Raw genomic sequence first — 21,152 nt, forward strand, 5'->3', positions numbered from 1 at the left:
TCCCCACTTGTGCTCTGTCTCTATCAAAATAAATAAATATAAATTTTTCTTAATAAAAAATCCCATTTTTAATGACTATATGAATATATATCCAAAGGGAAATGTAAAAGTAAAGGAATAAAATATACAAGTAACTCATAATTTTGCTACCCAGAAATAACCACTAATCAAAATTTGGTGTTTTCTTCCATTTTCTCTTCCTCTCATGATACATAAATATTTGTTAACAAAAATTTTAATCTCATTGTGTCTTACCTTTCATTTTTCAACATATATTGGAACATCTTACCAGGTCATTAGTTATTCTTTCAAAATAGGATATGTTTATACCTACAACATGTGGATATATCACTATTTTACTTTTGTTGGGCATATAGGTTGCTTCCTATTCTTTGTTATCATAATTAATGCTGTGTTGAATATCTTCACAGATAAAAATTTGTTTCATTATTGCTAGTTGAAAATAAACTTCCTGACATAAAATTGCTGGCTAAGTGAATGGTTTTTTAATTAAGTTTTTCTGTTTAATTCCATTATAGTTAACATATACTGTTATATTAGTTTCAGATATACAATATAGTGATTCAACACTTCCATACATCACTCTCTGCTCATCATGACAAGTGCACTCATTAACCCTCATCACCCATTTCACCCCTCCCCTCCCCCACCTTCCCTCTTAAACCATTAGTTAGTTCTCTATAGTTTCTTGATTTGTCCCTTTTTACCCCCCTTTGTTCATTTGTTTTATTTCTTAAATCCCACATATGAGTGAAATCAAATGTATTTGTCTTTCTCTGACTGACTTATTTTGCTAAGAATTATACTTCCTAGATCCATCCATGTTGTTGCAAATAGCAAGATTTCATTCTTTTTTTATGGCTGAATAATACTTCATTGTATATATATAACACATACTGTTTATCCATTCGTCTATCCATGGACATTTGGGCTGCTTCCATACTATGGTTATTGTAAATAGTGCTGCAATAAACATCGGGGTGCATATATCCTTTTGAATTAGTGTTCTCATATTATTTGGGTAAATACTCCGTAGTATCATTACCAGATCGTATGCTAGTTCTATTTTTTAATTTTTTGAGGAAACTGTATACTGACTTTCACAGTGACTGCACCAATTTCATTCCCATCAACAGCGCACAAAGTTTCCCTATTCTCCACATCCTCATAAACACTTGTTTCTTGTGGTTATTTTTTCTTATATATTTTTTATTTTAGCTATTCTGATAAGTGTGAGGTGATATCTCATTGTGGTTTTGATTTGCATTTCCCTGATAATGTTGAGCATCTTTTCATGTGTCTGTTGGCCATCTGTATGTTTTCTTCGGAAAAATGTCTATTTATGTCTTCTGCCCATTTTTTAATTGGATTGTTAATTTTCAGAGTATTGAGTTTACAAGTTATTTATATATTTTGGATACTAATGCTTCACTGGATAAGTCATCTGCCACTCAGTAGGTTGTATTTTAGTTTTGTTGATTGCTTCCTTTGCTGTGTAGAAACTTTTTATTTTGATGTAGTCTCAATAGTTCGCTTTTGCTTCCCTTGCCTTAGGAGACATATGTAGAAATAAGTTCTTATGGCCAATGTCAGAGAGATTACTGCCTGTGCTCTCTTGTAGGATTTTTATTTTCAGTTCTCACATCTATGACTAAACACATTTTGAGTTTATTTTTGTGTATGGTATAAAAAAGTGGTTCAGTTTCATTCTTTTGCATGTAGCTGTCCAGTTTTCCCAACAATTGTTCAAGAGACTGTCTTTTCCCCATTGCATATTCTTGCCTCCTTTGTTGAAGGAGCTTTATAGTATTGACTTTATATTATATTTCATTGATCTTTGTGTCTATTTTTTGCTATTACCATACTTTTTTTGATACTACAGCTTTGTAATACAACTTGAAATTTGAAATTGTGTTACTTCCAGCTTTGTTTGTTTGTTTTCAAGATTGCTTTCTTTATCTGCTTTTGGTATCAGGGGAATGCTGGCTTCATAGAATGAATTTTGAAGTTTTCCTTCCTCTTCTATTTTTTTGGAATAGCTTGAGAAGAATAGGTATTAACTTCTTTAAATGTTTGATAGAATTCATCTTGAAGATCTCTGGTTCTGGACTTCTGTTTCTTGGGAGTTTTTTGATTGCTGACTTAATTTCATTGCTGGTGATTGGTGTGTTCAAAATTTCTATTTCTTCCTGATTTAGTTTTGGGAGGTCATATGTTTGTAGGAATTTATCCATTTCTTCTAGGCTGCCCATTTTGTTGGTGTATAATTTTTCATAATATTCTCTTACAGTCCTTTGTATTTCTGTAGTGTTTGTTGTTATTTCTCTTCTTTCATTTCTGATTTTGTTTATTTGAGCCCTCTCTTTCTCTCTCTCATTCCCTCCCTTCCCTCCTTCTCTCTTTTATGAGCCTGACATCAATTTTGTTGATCTTTTTCATGGCCAACTCCTGATTTCATTGATCTGTTCTATTGTATTTTTAGTTTTTATTTATTTCTGCTATAATCTTTATTATAGTTTCCTTATTTCTACTGTTTTGGGATTTTTTTTCTAACTCCTTTAGGTGTAATGTTAGGTTGCTTGAGATTTTCTTGCTTCTTGAGGTAACCCCATATGACTATAAACCACCATCACAGAACCCTCTTAGAATCCCCTACTTTTGCTGCATTCCACAGATTTTGGACTGTTGTATTTTCATTTTTATTTGTCTTAATGTATTTTTTAAATTTACTCTTTGCTTCTTCTTTGACCCATTCATTGTTTAGTAGCATGTTATTTAACCTCAATGTATATGTGCTCTTTTCATATATTTTCTTGTAGTTTATTTGTAGTCTCAAAGCATTGTGATCAGAGAAGATGCATGGTACGACTTTGATCATTTTGAATTTGTTGAGACTTGTTTTGTGGCCTAATATATGTTATCTATTCTGGATAATGTTCAATGTGCACTTGAAAAGAATGTGTATTCTTCTGTTTTAGGATGGAATGTTCTGAACATATCTGTTAAATCCATCTGGCTCAATGTGTCTTTCAAAGTTACCATTTCCTTGTCGACTTTCTGTGTGGATGATTTATCCATTGATGTAAGTGAAGTGTTAAAGTTCCTTACTTTTACTGTATAACTATCAATTATTTCCTTTATATTTGTTAGTGACTATGTATTTGGGTACTTTCATTTTGGGTGGCTAAATATTTAGAATTGTTGTATCTTCTTGTTAGATTGTACTCTTTATTATTATGTAGTGTCCTTCTTTATCTCTTGTTACAGTCTTTGTTTTAAAGTCTAATTTTGCCTAATATAAATATTGGTACTCTGACTTTCCTTTGTTTTCCATTTTCATGATAAATGTTTCTCCATCCCCTTACTTTCAATCTGCAGGTATCTTTAGGTCTGAAATGAGTCTCTTGTAGGCATATAGATGGGTCTTGCTTTTTTTATTTTTTCCATCACCCCATGTCTTTGATTGGAGCATTTAGTCCATTTACATTCAAGGTAATTATTGATAGGTATGTACTTACTGCAATTTTGTTACTTGTTTTATTGCTGTTTTTGTAGTTCTTCTCTGTTCCTTTCTTTCCTTATCCTCTTCTCTCACAATAAGTTGGCTTTCTTTAGTGATATACTTGGATTCCCCTGTATTTATGTTTGGCATATCTATTACTGGTTTTTGATTTGTGGTTACTATTAGGTTTGTATATAATATCTTCTGCATATAGCAGTCCATATTAAGTTGATGGTTGCTTAAGTTTGAAGCCATTCTTTATTCATCACCCTGGCACATTTTCGGTATATGGTGTCACATTTTGTGAGTCCTTTCACTGCTTGATACAGATATACTTATTTTCCTGCTTTGATGCTTTCTACTTTTGTTACTCTTACTTATGGTCTTTACTTTCAACTCAAATAGTCCTTTTAAAAATTTCTTGTAGGGCCGGTTTAGTGGTCATGAACTCCTTTAACTTTTGTTTGCCTGGGCAACTCTTTATCTTCCATCTACTAGGAATGATAGCCTTGCTGGACAGAATATTATTTATGGCAGATTTTTTTCCTTTCAGTATTTGAATATATCATGCCACTTCCTTCTGGCCTGCAAACTTTCTGCTGAGAAATCTGCTGACTGCCTTAAGGGGTTTCCCTTGTAGTGATCTGTTCTCTTTGCGCCTGCTGATTTTAAAATTGTCTGTTTATCACTACTTTTTGCTATTTTACCTACTATATGTCTTGGTGTGGACTTCCTTGGGTTGATTTTGTTGAGGGCTCTCTGTGCCTCCTGGATCTGCATTTCTGTTTCCTTCCCCAGATTCAGGAAGTTTTTGGTGAATATTTCTTCCAATAAATTGTCTTCTCTCTTTTCTTTTTCTTATCCTCTGGGATCCCTGCAATAAAAATATTATTATTCCTGATGGTGTAGCTGAGTTCTTTAAGTCTATTCTCATTTTGCACAACTTTTTTCCCTTTCACCTGCTCAGCTTGATTGCTTTCCATTCTCTTTCCTTCAGGTCACTGATTTGTTATTCTGCTTCATTTAGTCTGCTATTTGTTACATCTAGTATATTTTTAATTTCATTCATTATGTTCTTCATGTCTGGTTCCTTTTTTATCTCTTTGTTAAGGTCTCAATGGTGTCTTCCATGCTTTCCAAGTCCTGTGTGTATATCTTTATGATCAATATTTTAATTTCTCTATCACGCATATTACTTATTTCCATTTCTCTTAGGTCTTTTGCAGTGATTTTGTTGTGTTATTTCATTTAAGACATATTCCTTTGTCTCCTCATTTTGTCTCTTTGAGTCTTTTTCTCTGTGTTAGGAAAGTCAGCTATGTCTCTTGCTCTTGAAAGTGCTGTCCTTATGAAGAAGAGGTCCTGTAGTGCCCTGCAGTGCAATGTCCCCTGTTTCCTGGAACGTGGTGCTTCAGGGATATCCCCTATGTGTGTTGTGTGCATCCTTCTCTTGTGACTGAGCTGCTTTTTCCTTCAGTATGTTGTCTGCAGTTACTCTTTTTGCCTGTTGTGGGCAGTGTTTGGTTCCTGTGGTGTTAATGCGCCAGTCTGGGGTCACCTTGGGCTGAAGTTGAGTCAGCCCACGTGTTCACCAGAGATGTAGTAGCACCAAACTGCTTGGTGCCTTTCTTATGTTGTCCCAAGAAGTTTTTGTTGGTGGGCAGAGCCTGGATTAAGACCAGCTGTCTGCCCCCACCACACTGCTGGGGCTGCAGTCTGACTTATGTGTGTTTATCTTTCCCTTTCCCTGGGGCAGACATTACTTTGGAGTGGTTCTGGCCACTGTTGGGGCTGCTTGCACAGTGCTAGGTTTGTGGCACTTCTTTGGATGGGCTCCAGGCAAGAGTTTATTAGAGGGGAGGAAGATCCACACATGTGTTGTGAGCAGTGTTAGCAAGGTTTACCTGCTGGTCCTCTGTGAGAGGAGAACTGCTACCACTGCTGCCACTGGGACCAAAGCCTACCAGTTTGGAGGGGGTAGGTCACATGTGCAGGGGCAGAGCATGCAGTTTTAGCAAGGTTTGCCTGATCCCCTTGGGGAGGGGACCCATAGTGCCAGGATTGAGGCTGGAGGGGGCAGATTTGCTAAAGCATGGGGAGGGGGTATAAGCAAGTTAGTTAGTGAATGTTTGTGCTGCACTGGTTCCCACAGGTGGCCTATGTTTATGCTGAAGGGGTAGGGAAATGGCACTTTTTCTCCTGGAGGAGTTTCTCCTAATGGTCTCTGATTCTCCAGGATAAGTTCTGAAATGAGTAAATAACTCTCCCTCCCATATGCCCCAGGTGTTTTTAAAACTGCTGCTTCAGTGCTGTATCTCTGTGGGCTCTTTATTGTACTATCTGTTTAATGGCAGGGACTTAAAATCTTAATGCCATCTAGACTCTTCCAGAGCCCAGCATGCTGATTTTTAAAATTCCAGATTTTGAGTCCCACTGGTTGTAAGAACTCATGAAACTCAGTCCCTCTTTTTTTCAAAGCCAAATGTTATGGGGATTCACCTTCCCCATGCAGGTTTCCCAGTGTGATAGTCTGTGTCTCTCCCTTGTCCGCACCCAGGGCATCCTCCCTCTGGTGAAAGGCCTGCAGTCCATTTGGCTTCCCACCACATCTCTGCCCTTCCAATCCTGTTCAGTGTGGCCTTTTCTCTATGTTTTGTTGTAGGGTTTGTTCTGCCAGTCTTTGGGCGGTTTTCCGACCGGTGTGAGTGATATCTAGTTATATCCATGGGAGGAGGTGAGGTTAGCATCTTCCTACTCCATCTTCTTTTCAGCCTCTCCTAATTTTTTCATTCTTAATGGCAGATGAAATAAGTGTTTTACAGTCTTTGATTTGATGAGATATAGTACAATTTTTCAGTCTAAGCATTTTTATTTTTACTCCAGTGGAGAAAAGGAAATGTGGCTGGAAGGAAAAGTACTAGGTGGGCAGTCAGGAACTCCTCCAGCCAGCTTTGCTTCTGTACTGACCAGCTCAGTAAGTTGGTCATGTCACTTTTTACTGGAATTTCCACTTCTCTTCTGGGAAAACAGGATGAAAGATAAGTCTGGGATCTCAGTGCTTGCAGCTCCCCCTCAGGTTGCTGCCTCAGCTAGCGGATGGCACTTGTTGCCAGGACTCACCAATGTATGGAATCTGGGCTGCAAGTGCAGCATGTGAGGAGCTGAGGCCTGAGTACCTTTAATTTATCTTTGAAGTTTAATATTTTTACAGAGATATGCCCTGGAGTTGATTGTTGTGTCAATTTTTCTCAGGTATTTATTTTATTTTATTTTTTTTCCAATATATGAAATTTATTGTCAAGTTGGTTTCCATACAAACCCAGTGCTCATCCCAAAAGGTGCCCTCCTCAATACCCATCCCCCACCCTCCCCTCCCTCCCACCCCCCATCAACCCTCAGTTTGTTCTCAGTTTTTAACAGTCTCTTATGCTTTGGCTCTCTCCCACTCTAACCTCTTTTTTTTTTCCTTCCCCTCCCCCATGGGTTTCTGTTAAGTTTCTCATGATCCACGTAAGAGTGAAACCATATGGTATCTGTCTTTCTCTGTATGGCTTATTTCACTTAGCATCACACTCTCCAGTTCCAACCATGTTGCTACAAAAGGCCATATTTCATTCTTTCTCATTGCCACGTAGTATTCCATTGTGTATATAAACCACAATTTCTTTATCTATTCATCAGTTGATGGACATTTAGGTTCTTTCCATAATTTGGCTATTGTTGAGAGTGCTGCTATAAACATTGGGGTACAAGTGCCCCTATGCATCAGTACTCCTGTATCCCTTGGATAAATTCCTAGCAGTGCTACTGCTGGGTCATAGGGTAGGTCTATTTTTAATTTTCTGAGAAACCTCCACACTGCTACCCAGAGCGGCTGCACCAATTTGCATTCCAACCAATAGTGCAAGAGGGTTCCCGTTTCTTCACATCCTCTCCAGCATCTATAGTCTCCTGATTTGTTCATTTTGGCCACTCTGACTGGCGTGAGGTGATATGTGAGTGTGGTTTTGATTTGTATTTCCCTGATAAGGAGCGACGTTGAACATCTTTTCATGTGCCTGTTGGCCATCCAGATGTCTTCTTTAGAGAAGTGTCTATTCATGTTTTCTGCCCATTTCTTCACTGGGTTATTTGTTTTTCGGGTGTGGAGTTTGGTGAGCTCTTTATAGATTTTGGATACTAGCCCTTTGTCCGATATGTCATTTGCAAATATCTTTTCCCATTCCGTTGGTTGTCTTTTAGTTTTGTTGGTTGTTTCCTTTCCTGTGCAGAAGCTTTTTATCTTCATAAGGTCCCAGTAATTCATTTTTGCTTTTAATTCTCTTGCCTTTGGGGATGTGTCGAGTAAGAGATTGCTACGGCTGAGGTCAGAGAGGTCTTTTCCTGCTTTCTCCTCTAGGGTTTTGATGGTTTCCTGTCTCACATTCAGGTCCTTTATCCATTTTGAGTTTATTTTTGTGAATGGTGTGAGAAAGTGGTCTAGTTTCAACCTTCTGCATGTTGCTGTCCAGTTCTCTCAGCACCATTTGTTAAAGAGACTGTCTTTTTTTTCCATTGGATGTTCTTTCCTGCTTTGTCAAAGATGAGTTGGCCATACGTTTGTGGGTCTAGTTCTGGGGTTTCTATTCCATTCCATTGGTCTATGTGTCTGTTTTTGTGCCAATACCATGCTGTCTTGATGATTACAGCTTTGTATTAGAGGCAACAGTCTGGGATTGTGATGCCTCCTGCTTTGGTCTTCTTCTTCAAAATTACTTTGGCTATTCGGGGCCTTTTGTGGTTCCATATGAATTTTAGGATGGCTTGTTCTAGTTTCGAGAAGAATGCTTGTGCAATTTTGATTGGTATTGCATTGAATGTGTAGATAGCTTTGGGTAGTATTGACATTTTGACAATATTTATTCTTCCAATCCATGAGCAGGGAATGTCTTTCCATTTCTTTAAATCTTCTTCAATTACCTTCATAAGCTTTCTATAGTTTTCAGCATACAGATCTTTTACATCTTTGGTTAGATTTATTCCTAGGTATTTTATGCTTCTTGGTGCAATTGTGAATGGGATCAGTTTCTTTATTTGTCTTTCTGTTGCCTCATTGTTAGTGTATAAGAATGCAACTGATTTCTGTACATTGATTTTGTACCCTGCAACTTTGCTGAATTCATGTATCAGTTCTAGCAGACTTTTGGTGGAGTCTATCGGATTTTCCATGTATAATATCATGTCATCTGCAAAAAGCGAAAGCTTGACTTCATCTTTGCCAATTTTGATGCCTTTGATTTCCTTTTGTTGTCTGATTGCTGATGCTAGAACTTCCAACACTATATTAAACAACAGCGGTGAGAGTGGGCATCCCTGTCATGTTCCTGATCTCAGGGAAAAAAGCTCTCAGTTTTTTCCCGTTGAGGATGAGTTTAGCTGTGGGCTTTTCATAAATGGCTTTTATGACCTTTAAGTATGCTCCTTCTATCCCGACTTTCTCAAGAGTTTTTATTAAGAAAGGGTGCTGGATTTTGTCAAAGGCCTTTTCTGCATCGATTGACAGGATCATATGGTTCTTATTTTTTCTTTTGTTATTGTGGTGTATCACTTTGATTGATTTGCGAATGTTGAACCAGCCCTGCATCCCAGGAATGAATCCCACTTGATCGTGGTGAATAATTCTTTTTATATGCTGTTGAATTCGACTTGCTATTATCTTATTGAGAATTTTTGCATCCATATTCATCAGGGATATTGGCCTGTAGTTCTCTTTTTTTACTGGGTCTCTGTTTGGTTTAGGAACCAAAGTAATACTGGCTTCATAGAATGAGTCTGGAAGTTTTCCTTCCCTTTCTATTTCTTGGAATAGTTTGAGAAGGATAGGTATTATCTCTGCTTTAAACGTCTGGTAGAACTCCCCTGGGAAGCCATCTGGTCCTGGACTGTTATTTGTTGGGAGATTTTTGATAACCGATTCAATTTGTTCGCTGGTTATGGGTCTGTTCAAGCTTTCTATTTCCTCCTGATTGAGTTTTGGAAGAGTGTGGGTGTTTAGGTATTTGTCCGTTTCTTCCAGGTTGTCCAATTTGTTGGCATATAATTTTTCATAGTATTCCCTGATAATTGCTTGTATCTCTGAGGGATTGGTTGTAATAATTCCATTTTCATTCATGATATTATCTATTTGGGTCATCTCCCTTTTCTTTTTGAGAAGCCTGGCTAGAGGTTTGTCAATTTTGTTTTTTTTTCAAACAACCAACTCTTGGTTTCGTTGATCAGCTCTACAGTTTTTTTAGATTCTATATTGTTTATTTCTGCTCTGATCTTTATAATTTCTCTTCTTCTGCTGGGTTTAGGCTGCTTTTGCTGTTCTGCTTCTATTTCCTTTAGGTGTGCCGTTAGATTTTGTATTTGGGATTTTTCTTGTTTCTTGAGATAGGCCTGGATTGCAATGTATTTTCCTCTCAGGACTGCCTTTGCTGCGTCCCAAAGTGTTTGGATTGTTGTATTTTCATTTTCGTTTGTTTCCATATATTTTTTAATTTCTTCTCTAATTGCCTGGTTGACCCACTCATTCGTTAGTAGGGTGTTCTTTAACCTCCATGCTTTTGGAGGTTTTCCAGACTTTTTCCTGTGGTTGATTTCAAGCTTCATAGCATTGTGGTCTGAAAGTATGCATGGTATAATTTCAATTCTTGTAAACTTATGAAGGGCTGTTTTGTGACCCAGTATATGATCTATCTTGGAGAATGTTCCATGTGCACTCGAGAAGAAAGTATATTCTGTTGCTTTGGGATGCAGAGTTCTAAATATATCTGTCAAGTCCATCTGATCCAATGTAGCATTCAGGGCCCTTGTTTCTTTATTGACCATGTGTCTAGATGATCTATCCATTTCTGTAAGTGGAGTGTTAAAGTCCCCTGCAATTACCACATTCTTATCAATAACGTTGCTTATGTTTATGAGTAATTGTTTTATATATTTGGGGGCTCCGGTATTCGGCGCATAGACATTCATAATTGTTAGCTCTTCCTGATGGATAGGCCCTGTAATTATTATATAATGCCCTTCTTCATCTCTTGTTACAGCCTTTAATTTAAAGTCTAGTTTGTCTGATATAAGTATGGCTACTCCAGCTTTCTCTTGGCTTCCAGTAGCATTATAAATAGTTCTCCTTCCCTCACTCTCAATCTGAAGGTGTCCTCAGGTCTAAAATGAGTCTCTTGTAGACAGCAAATAGATGGGTCTTGTTTTTTTATCCATTCTGATACCCTATGTCTTTTGGTTGGCGCATTTAATCCATTTACATTCAGTGTTATTATAGAAAGATACAGGTTTAGAGTCATTGTGATGTCTGTATGTTTTATGCTTGTAGTGGTGTCTCTGGTACTTTGTCTCACAGGATCCCCCTTACCATCTCTTGTAGGGCTGGTTTAGTGGTGACAAATTCCTTCAGTTTTTGTTTGTTTGGGAAGACCTTTATCTCTCCTTCTATTCTAAATGACAGACTTGCTGGATAAAGGATTCTCGGCTGCATATTTTTTCTGTTTAGCACACTGAAGATATCATGCCAATCCTTTCTGGCCTGCCAAGTTTGAAAAGAGAGATCAGTCACGAGTCTTATAGGTCTCCCTTTATATGTGAGGGCACGTTTATCCCTTGCTGCTTTCAGGATTTTCTCTTTATCCTTGTATTTTGCCAGTTTCACTATGATATGTCGTGCAGAAGATCGATTCAAGTTATGTCTGAAGGGAGTTCTCTGTGACTCTTGGATTTCAATGCCTTTTTCCTTCCTCAGTTCGGGGAAGTTCTCAGCTATTATTTCTTCAAGTACCCCTTCAGCACCTTTCCCTCTCTCTTCCTCCTCTGGGATACCAATTATGCGTATATTATTTCTTTTTAGTGTATCACTTAGTTCTCTAATTTTCCCCTCATACTCCCGGATTTTTTTATCTCTCTTTTTCTCAGCTTCCTCTTTTTCCATAACTGTATCTTCTAGTTCACCTATTCTCTCCTCTGCCTCTTCAAGACGAGCCGTCGTGGTTTCCATTTTGTTTTGCATTTCGTTTAAAGCGTTTTTCAGCTCCTTGTGACTGTTCCTTAGTCCCTTGATCTCTGTAGGAAGAGATTCTCTGCTGTCCTCTATACTGTTTTCAAGCCCAGCGATTAATTTTATGACTATTATTGTAAATTCACTTTCTGTTATATTTAAATCCTGTTTGATCAGTTCATTAGCTGTTGTTATTTCCTGGATGTTTTTCTGAGGGGAATTCTTCCGTTTGGTCATTTTGGATAGTCCCTGGAGTGGTGAGGACCTGCAGGGCACTTCCCCTGTGCTGTGGTGTATAACTGGAGTTGGTGGGTGGGGCCGCAGTCAGTCCTGATGTCTGCCCCCAGCCCACCGCTGGGGCCACAGTCAGACTGGTGTGTGCCTTCTCTTCCCCTCTCCTAGGGGCGGGATTCACTGTGGGGTGGCGTGGCCCGTCTGGGCTATTTGCACACTGCCTGGCTTGTGGTGCTGGGGATCTGGTGTATTAGCTGGGGTGGGTAGGCAAGGTGCACGGGATCAGGAGGGGCAGGCTTAGCTAGCTTCTCCTTAGGTGATCTACTTCAGGAGGGGCCCTGTGGCACTGGGAGGGAGTCAGATCCGGTGCTGGAGGTTTGGCTCCGCAGAAGCACAGATTGGGTGTTTGCACGGAGAGAGCAAGTTCCCTGGCAGGAACTGGTTCCCTTTGGGATTTTGGCTGGGGGATGGGCGGGGGAGATGGTGCTGGCGAGCGCCTTTGTTCCCCACCAAACTGAGCTCTGTCCTCTGGGGGCTCAGCAGCTCTCCCTCCCTTTGTCCTCCAGCCTTTCTGCTTCCGGAGCAGAGCTGTTAACTTATGACCTCCCTGATGCTAAGTCACGCTTGCTGTCGGAACACACTCCGTCCCGCCCCTCCACTTTTGCCAGTCAGATTTGGGGGCTCTGCTTGGCCGGCAGGCTGCCTCTCCACCCTGGCTCCCTTCCGCCAGTCCGTGGAGCGTGCACTGCCTCGCTGTCCTTCCTACCCTCTTCCATGGGCCTCTTGTCTGCGCTTGGCTCTGGAGACTCCATTCTGCTAATCCTCTGGCAGGTTCTGGGTTATTTAGGCAGATGTAGGTGGAATCTAAGTGGTCAGCAGGACGCGCGGTGAGCCCAGCATCCTTCTACGCCGCCATCTTCCTATCGACGACCTTCTCAGGTATTTAATGTGCCCTTCTAGTAGACTTGCCTTGTAGTCTTGTCTAGTGCAAGTCTTGTAGACTTGTAGACTCAAGTTTTTTTCCTTTCCTTTTCATTTGTTTTTAGCTTCAGAAAGGTTTCTTGGATCATTTTTAACTGTTAATATACATTGTTTCATGAGTCTGTTCATTTTGGATCTTCTTGGCTTGTCTTCTATTTCAATCACTTTCCCTTGGACTGATGTTATTAACTTAACTTATTTTTACACCCTTGTTTACTTTCCTCTTTCTTCAATGTCTCTTATTAATTTTTCATTTGACTATATTTTTCTATATATTTTAAATTATATTCCTTATAATTATAATATAATAATAATATATGACTATATATTTTAAATTATGTTCCTTATAATTTAATCTTTATTTCTTATATGATTTGGTCTTTTGATTTATCATTTTATTTCTTCATGTTTTTGTCTATTTATGTTTTTAGCATTTGGGTTTGTGGTTTAAGGTGTTCTTTTTGTTGCTGTTTTTTTTTCTTCATATTTCCATGTGCTTATTCAAGATATATGGTTCCGTATAGAATCTAATGCAGTTTTATTTTCTAGTTCATATTTAGCCTTTTAGAAAAATCTTTATCAGTTTCAGTATTTAGATTCTCATGTTCTGTTGTTTTCTTATGAAAGCCTTGCGTAGGTGAAATCTGCTTTTATCCACCTGCTTTCATGGATGGGTTTGGCCTTTGGGGTCAAAGGAATTTGAAGATTCCTAGTCTAGAGCACCCTCTGTGGTCAGTGCCATGGACTGCAGTTTTTTAAAGATGATTTTATTTTATTTATTTTTTGTAGGTGAGGGAATGTCTATCAATTTTTGGTTCTTTTTGTCTTGTAAGATTATTTCCTCCTCTTGCTGCCTTTCCCTTCTCATCCCAAACTCCAATGAGCATTCTTGCCTTCCTTTCTGCTTTCTTCTCTCCCAGAAAGGATATGTGCCAAGGCTGCTGCCTGTTATTCTGTGCATGTTTGCATCCTTTCTCCGTTGTCTCTGCTCTGATTGAGCAGGATTATTTTTCAGCATTTTAACACTTAGGTTGGACTTACTTTTTATAGCTGTTGTTATTCACTCATCCTTATAAACTTAATACCCTTTTTTCTTTTTCATGAAGTTTTCTGATTCCTTTAGCAATTTGTAAAGACTGGGGCAGGGGCTTGAGAGACAGTTCTGCTGGGAATTGGTGTTTATTTCTTTGCTGACAAGTAAATGTAAAGTTTATGGTGCTCTCTGTCTTCTAGTTAGTTATGTTGAAGGTGTGGTATCTATGTGGTTTTATTTGTACTTCTTACTGATCTGTAGAGTTTATTGTGAGCTGTGTGGAGAGCTTTGGATTTTGGTGGCTGTCATCACCTTGGCCACCAGAAGTCCCTGCCCTCCTTCTGAAGTAATAGTGGTATTACTCATTTATCCCTTGTGATCTTTTGTGATGACTGTAGGGATACAATAGAATTTTATCTTGTTCTCTTTGGATTGGATTATTTTTTAAATGAAGATTATTCTCATGTTGAATTCTCTCACTGAACAGGAAAATAGTTTTCATGATATTCTCCTCCATGGGACACACCTCCATGGGGTACCCTTCATAAAACATACTTTTATAGGGCATTCCTTCATTTGACACATGGGTCACATAGGGCTATTTGACACATGGGTCAAATAAAAGTTGTTTCATCAATTAATGATGCAGATTTTTACTATTTCTTTAAATTTAGAGACACAACAAGATGAATTTTATTGTGTAAATTAACCTCCACATAGTTTTTATCATTTGCTCTTTTGTTTCCTTTTGAGATTTATTGGAACACAGCTAACTCTTGTGAGGCTTTAAAAAAATGAACAAGTTGGTAAATTAAAATTTTTTTAACGTTTATTTATTTTTGAGACAGAGAGAGACAGAGCATAACGGGGGAGGGTCAGAAAGAGGGAGACACAGAATCTGAAACAGGCTCCAGGCTCTGGCCCGACACGGGACTCGAACTCATGGACCGCAAGATCATGACCTGAGCCGAAGTCGTCCGCTTAGCCGACTGAGCCACCCAGGCGCCCCAACAAGTTGGTAAATTAAATTAAAGAGAAAAATATCCAGAAAATAAACTATTTAGAAACTAGTATTCTAAAAGCAACATTTGAAAATGTCTTGGCTTTGTTCAGTATGACTCAGAAAGATCACAAACATTGATTAACATTAAATTAAGATAAAGTTCTTTGGCCACTAGATTTTATGAAGTGTTCATTCTAGATCTTTTTTGAGGGATATACTGGTGGACACTTATATTTTCTCAAATGTCAAAACCCATCTAACATAATATATTTTTTTAGGTTCATCTCTATATTAATTGTGCTGCTATAAACTCACTGAACCAGAAGTCAAATCATTTCTTTCCTTGTGAGAATTAAAAATCATGAACATCAGATCAATATTTTCTGAATATAAATTACAAGTTAGTCTCATCCATACATTAAGTTTGTTAAGAAAGAAAGGGTTATTTTCATGTAACTCTTTCCTAGTTAGAGCAGAAGCAGTCCTCAGACTTCCCTGAACAGATAGGCCTGTTTTGTGTCTGAAGGAATACTCAAACCCACCCACCCCTCATTCTCCTGCCCTTATTCAAACATAAGGAACCCCTTTTGTTGGTTTGCACTGAGACATAAAATCTTCAGCCTTAGAGTTAAACCAGTTGTGTAGATTAGCATATTCTTGAACACTTCTAAGCAGTGATCCTGAGTATCGCTACTATAAGGGGGAAGGAGTTGGGCAGGCTTAGAGCACTGGAGAGCTATTTGAGACTTTTGAAGGTAAAAGAGTTCCAAAAAGGCCAAGAGAGCCATAATAGCCCAAGATACCCAGCCAGAGGATGCCATGAGAGGTAATGCAAAGAATGTTCTACTAAGTATTTATTGATTTTGTTTTCCATTTTTATGGAAACAATTACCCTGTTTTGATTTGGAGTAATCCCCCTTTCCTCACTAATGCACTTTCCAGGAGGGTATGTCCCAGAATGGGGGGAGGGACCCAAGGCAATTAAGGTACAATTGAAGGATGGCACACAACTCAAAGGAAAGATGGCACAGTTTTTGACCAGCACCAAAAACTGTTGAGTTGTTGGAGACGTAAAGTTTCTTCCACTAGACAAGGGTAATATAGAAAGCCTGAAGATGTTGTATGACATTACTAAGAAGCCTGAATCTGGGCTCTAAACCTAGAGGAACCAGAGTCCAGGAAAGGATCTTGATATCCTTGTTATCTCTATCCCTGTTATTGTGGCTGCATAACAAGTTACACCAAAATGTAGTGGCTTCAAGCAGCAGCAATAATTATTTTGCTCTTTAATTTTACTATCTTTGCAGGACTTGAAAGAACCAGTTTGTTTCTTTTACCCTCAGAATCATGAAGGGCTACTCAAAGGGTGGAGACTAGAATCATGTGTGGCTTGCTTACTTACTTGTCTTATGGCTGGGCTGTGGAGATTCAAAGACTTAGAGGTTGAATTGACTGAAGCATCCTAGGCATCAGTCTGTAACTCTATGTCACAGGCTCTCCCAAATTCAGAGGAAGGAACCTCCAAATAGGAGAGTAGCCATGTCACATGGTAAGAAGAGCATGAGGGCTAGAACATATTGGTGCATCCTAATTTGGAAAATACAAGGTGCCAGGTCATTTTATCTACCCCCAGACTTGTAGCTCACATCATCTCATAACTCGCCTTCTGCTTAACCATTCTGTATTGGATTTTATGTCACTTGTAACTATAAGAGTCCTTAGTTATACAGAGACCCAAAGAAATGTCACCATTTTATGATCTTTTTCAAGAACTCATACTGATGTAGTTGTCTTAATCAGGTGAGTGATTTGATTAAAATTAGTCCTTATTTTCTGTGTTCCATTATATCTAGAAGGCCCAAGTTTTTATTGAAGATGGTTTTCAAGATCCAGGCATTTCTTCATTTGAACTTCTTAGATTTTGTGACAATGTGTTGTCCACTTTGGCTTATTGCATGGGTCACACTCTGGAACTCATGGCCAAGTCATATAGGAGATTGTATTTGTCACAATGTACTGTGAAATACTTTGTCTCTCCTGTGGCTGTACTCCTTGTCAGCAGCCATTGGTTGCTATGGAAGACAGGTAGAGAAGCTGTTTCAGCAAAATTCTGCCATCACCAGGAAATGTTTTTTGTCTTCATATCAATCAATTCTCCAACTCCCTGACACCAGCTGTGTATCCTATAATTCAATTCAATTCTAACTATCTAGAGTTAGCACATACTTGCAGGTTTAAGGGCTCAATCCACAAGGCTGCCCCACTTCAGATGCCAGTTGCAAGTATCAGGTCCCCAGGCTACCCACACTTCTACAAATTTGGAAGTTTCCATAACCCCCCTTTTCAGGTTTAATAATTTGCTACAAAAGCTCACAGAACTCAAGAAAGCACTTTAATTATATTGCCAGTTTATTTTAAAGGGTACAAATGAATAGCCAGATGAAGAGGTACATAGGGAAAATTCTTGAAGAGTCCCCAGTACAGGTGCTTCTCTTCCTGTGGAGTTGGGTATGTCATCCTCCTAGTATGTAGATGTGTTTACCAACCCAGTAATTCCCAGAACCCTGTTGTTTAGGGGGTTTTATAGGAGTTTTATTATGTGGACATGATTGTGGCCATTGGTGATTGACTCAGTATCCAGCCCCTCTCCTCTCCCTGAAGGCTGGAGAGTGGGGCTGAAATTTCTAAGTTTCTAATCAAGGCTTAGTCTTTCTGGTGACTGGTTCCCATCCTGAAACTATCCAGATGCCTACCATAAGATGCCTCATTAGAAACAAGACACTCTTATCACCTTTATCCGTCATGGAATTCCAAGATATTTAGGAGCTGTATGACAGGAACTGGGGACAGACACCTAATATCTTTCTAACTGTTCACCACTAGGAAAAAGGGCATGGAATGTGCCTGCTGTGTGTGATGGTACATCAACTAGGTGTTCACAGAGGACAATGCAGCTTTGTATAGAGACCATCCACCAAAGCAGGGATGAAATGTGTGCTGAGAAAGCCATTCACTATCAGTTTTTCTTTATATGCTAACATTTTATTCTCTAAAATATAAAATTGAAAGATAATATGGAGTTGTCTAATGGGAAATTTCCCTATGTCTTTGCATTGATCAAATTTCCTACAACTGGAAAGAAATTCAGTGAGACCATTTGTAGCCTAAGTGATCGTATTTATTTTTTTATAATTTTTAAATATGAAATTTATTGTCAAATTGTTTTCCATACAACACCCAGTGCTCATACCAAAAGGTGCCCTCCTCTATACACATCACCCACCTTCCCCTCCCTCCCCCCCATCAACTCTCAGTTTGTTCTCAGTTTTTAAGAGTCTTTTATGCTTTGGCTCTCTCCCTCTCTAACCTCTTTTTTTTTCTTCCCCTCCCCCATGGATCTGTTAAGTTTCTCAGGATCCACATAAGAGTGAAAACATACGGTATCTGTCTTTCTCTGTATGACTTATTTCACTTAGCATAACACTCTCCAGTTCCATCCACGTTGCTACAAAAGGCCATATTTCATTCTTTCTCATTGCTAAGTGATTGTTTTTATGCAAATTGTTTTCAATGTATTATTGACTGAATGGCAGAGAATTCTTAATTCCAACCATTATGGAATTCAGAAATAATGAGCAAATTAAGATAATTTAAAATGACTAAAAAAGGCATAAGAGACTTAATAGACTTAAAAGGATGAAGAAGTAAATGCCTTTGTAGAGTAGAAAATGGTGAGGTGGAGGTCAGATTAGTCCCAAGACAGCTTTAGTCATATTCTACAGTCTCCACAAACAAAAAGCACATCTGGTAACTTCCTGGAAACAACAATGGAATGCAGTTCAGTGCTTATGGATGGCAGAAATGCTGTCTATTCCTCATGTATCCTTTCATGGCAGACAGCATGTTTATTGGCTTTTAAAAAATATATATTCAAGTTAGTTAACATACAGTGTAGTCTTGGCTTACATATGACACCCAGTGCTCATCCCAAAAAGTGCCCTCCTTAATGCCCATTACCCATATAACCCATCCCCTCAAGCAACCCTCAGTTTATTCTCTGTATTTAAGAATCTCTTATGGTTTGCCTCCCTCTCTGTTTTTATCTTATTTTTCCTTTCCTTCTCCTATGTTTATCTGTTGAGTTTCTCAAATTCCACATATGAGTGAAATTATATGATATCTATCTTTCTCTGACTGATTTATTTAGCTTAGCATAATACCATGTAGTTCCATCAATGTTTCAAATGGCAAGATTTCATTCTTCTAAATTCCTAGGTAGTATTCCATTATATATATATACACATACATATCACATCTTCTTTATCCATTCATCAGTTGATGGACATTTGGATTCTTTCCATAATTTGGCTATTGTTAAATTTTTGAAGAAAAGGGAGCTTGGTCTAAACTTTCCCCCTTGGAATATGCTATTTTGAAAAGTAATGAAATGAAAACTTTTTAAAAAATATTTATTTATTTTGGAAGGAGAGAGAGAGAGAGACAAGCATGAGAAGGGGAGGGGCAGAGAGAGGGAGATATGGAATCTGAAGCAGGCTCCAGGCCCCCAGCTGTCAGCACAGAGCCTGATGAGGGGCTTGAACTCACGAACCGCGAGTTCATGACCTGAGCGGAAGTTGGACGCTCAACCGACGGAGCCACCGAGGTGCCCCTGAAATAAAAACTTTTAATTATGAATTTAGATATTTACATTAACAAAGATTCATATTCTTTACTTATAAAATGATACATTTATGAACAACTAAATTTAATGAATTTTAATTATATATTTATATTTAACGAATGTTTAATGAATATTCATTGTGTAAATAACATTCATTTATGTTCATCTGTTCTGTCGACACATATTTGTCACTATCAAGAAGTAAGCTCAAGTGGTGCATAGGTAAACCAGACAGATAATGGTCCTGCTGAGCTTGGAGTCTGGCCAGGTGAAGAGCAATACACACAAGTAAGCATATACTACATGAATTATCCACAATGTGAACAAATGCTACTATGCTAAAAATATTAATTTTCTGAGATAGGAAATAATCCCAAGGAGGCAAATTGTGTATAGTCTCTCAGGAAACAAAGCAACTACTATCACTCTGGTGCAGGAGGCTTTGGGGGAGTCCTGAAAGAGGCTGCATACCTCACCTCATAAACTCAATGGAGAGAGACTGGGTTTATTTCAGGTGTGATGGGAACACACAGAAGGGCTTTAAGCAGGAAAACAATGTGATGTTATTTTTATTTTGAAAAGACCACTTTCACTGCAGTGTAGTGAGCAGATTGGAGGAGTCAAGAGTAGCAGCAGAGAGACCAGTTAGAGGCTGAGGTCTGAGGCGAGGGATTCACCTTGGGAAGAGAAGGTGAGGAAAACAAGCTACAGTTTGGAGATGGAATCAGCAGGGCTTAATGATGGAGAGAAGGCATGTAACTTGGTCAGCGTGAGGGGTAGGGGGAGGAGTTGCAATAACCTGGGGAGCAGACATTTGACATTAGCCCTGGATGATATTGGAGAAGGAGAAGAAAGAATACAGGATGCACTCTTAGTCAGGATTCTTGGTTGTGGGTAACAGAAGCCTGTATCAAATTAGCCTGGGCAAGAAGGAGAATGGAACAGCAATCTACCAACTCTGGATGGGCAGTGTCTTGAGCTTCAGAGACAATAGGAGCCAGGCCTTGCTCTCCCCATCTTTCACCACTGCCTCATTCAGTGTGGGGCTCTTAGGGAATGGCCACCCACAGCTGCAGAGATGAACTGAAATAGGCTCCCTCTAGCATCCTTTTAAAAATTCCCAGGGAAGGGCTCTAAATGGTCTAAATTAGGTTAGGTGCCACTCTTGGACCGGGGCTTTGACACTTAGTCCCAGCTGTTTTAGTGTGTATCCAGGCCTCTTGTCGAGGCCAGTCACCAGGTGATACATTCACCATGGGGGAACAGGTATGCCTCCCAGAAAAGGGGGGTGGATGCTGTTTGGAGAGTCAAAACAATAGGCATCCACCATGTGTGTGTGGTGGGTGAGGAGGACACTGGAGAAGTCCCTGTCTGCCTCTCAGCATCAGACTCCCCAGGCACTGACACTGCTGATGCTTTTACTCTCAACATTCCCTCAAAGAATCTTACAGAAACACAGCTCTCAATTGGTGTTTCCTGACCTTACCAAAAGGGCAAACCCTTCACTTTGAGCCAGCCCACTTCCCTGAGCACTCTACCATAAACAAGCTTTCTTTTCCCATGGAGACACAATGCTACCCTTTGATATAATAAGTTCCAATCTTTATTTGGATCCATTGCCAGTTTGGTGATCTGACAGACAGTCCTAGAGCCATATATATATATATA

At 39.0% G+C, this 21,152-nt stretch overlaps 1 protein-coding gene across 1 annotated transcript in view; it reads left to right on the forward strand.

Annotated features, from left to right (window-relative positions):
• OCA2 (OCA2 melanosomal transmembrane protein) overlaps positions 1 to 21,152 on the forward strand; it is a 481,450-nt gene that overhangs the window by 322,893 nt on the left and 137,405 nt on the right. The gene's annotated exons all lie outside the window — the stretch shown is intronic.

Source organism: Panthera uncia, assembly GCF_023721935.1.
Source record: "Panthera uncia isolate 11264 chromosome B3 unlocalized genomic scaffold, Puncia_PCG_1.0 HiC_scaffold_1, whole genome shotgun sequence".
Taxonomy (NCBI): Eukaryota; Metazoa; Chordata; class Mammalia; order Carnivora; family Felidae; genus Panthera; species Panthera uncia.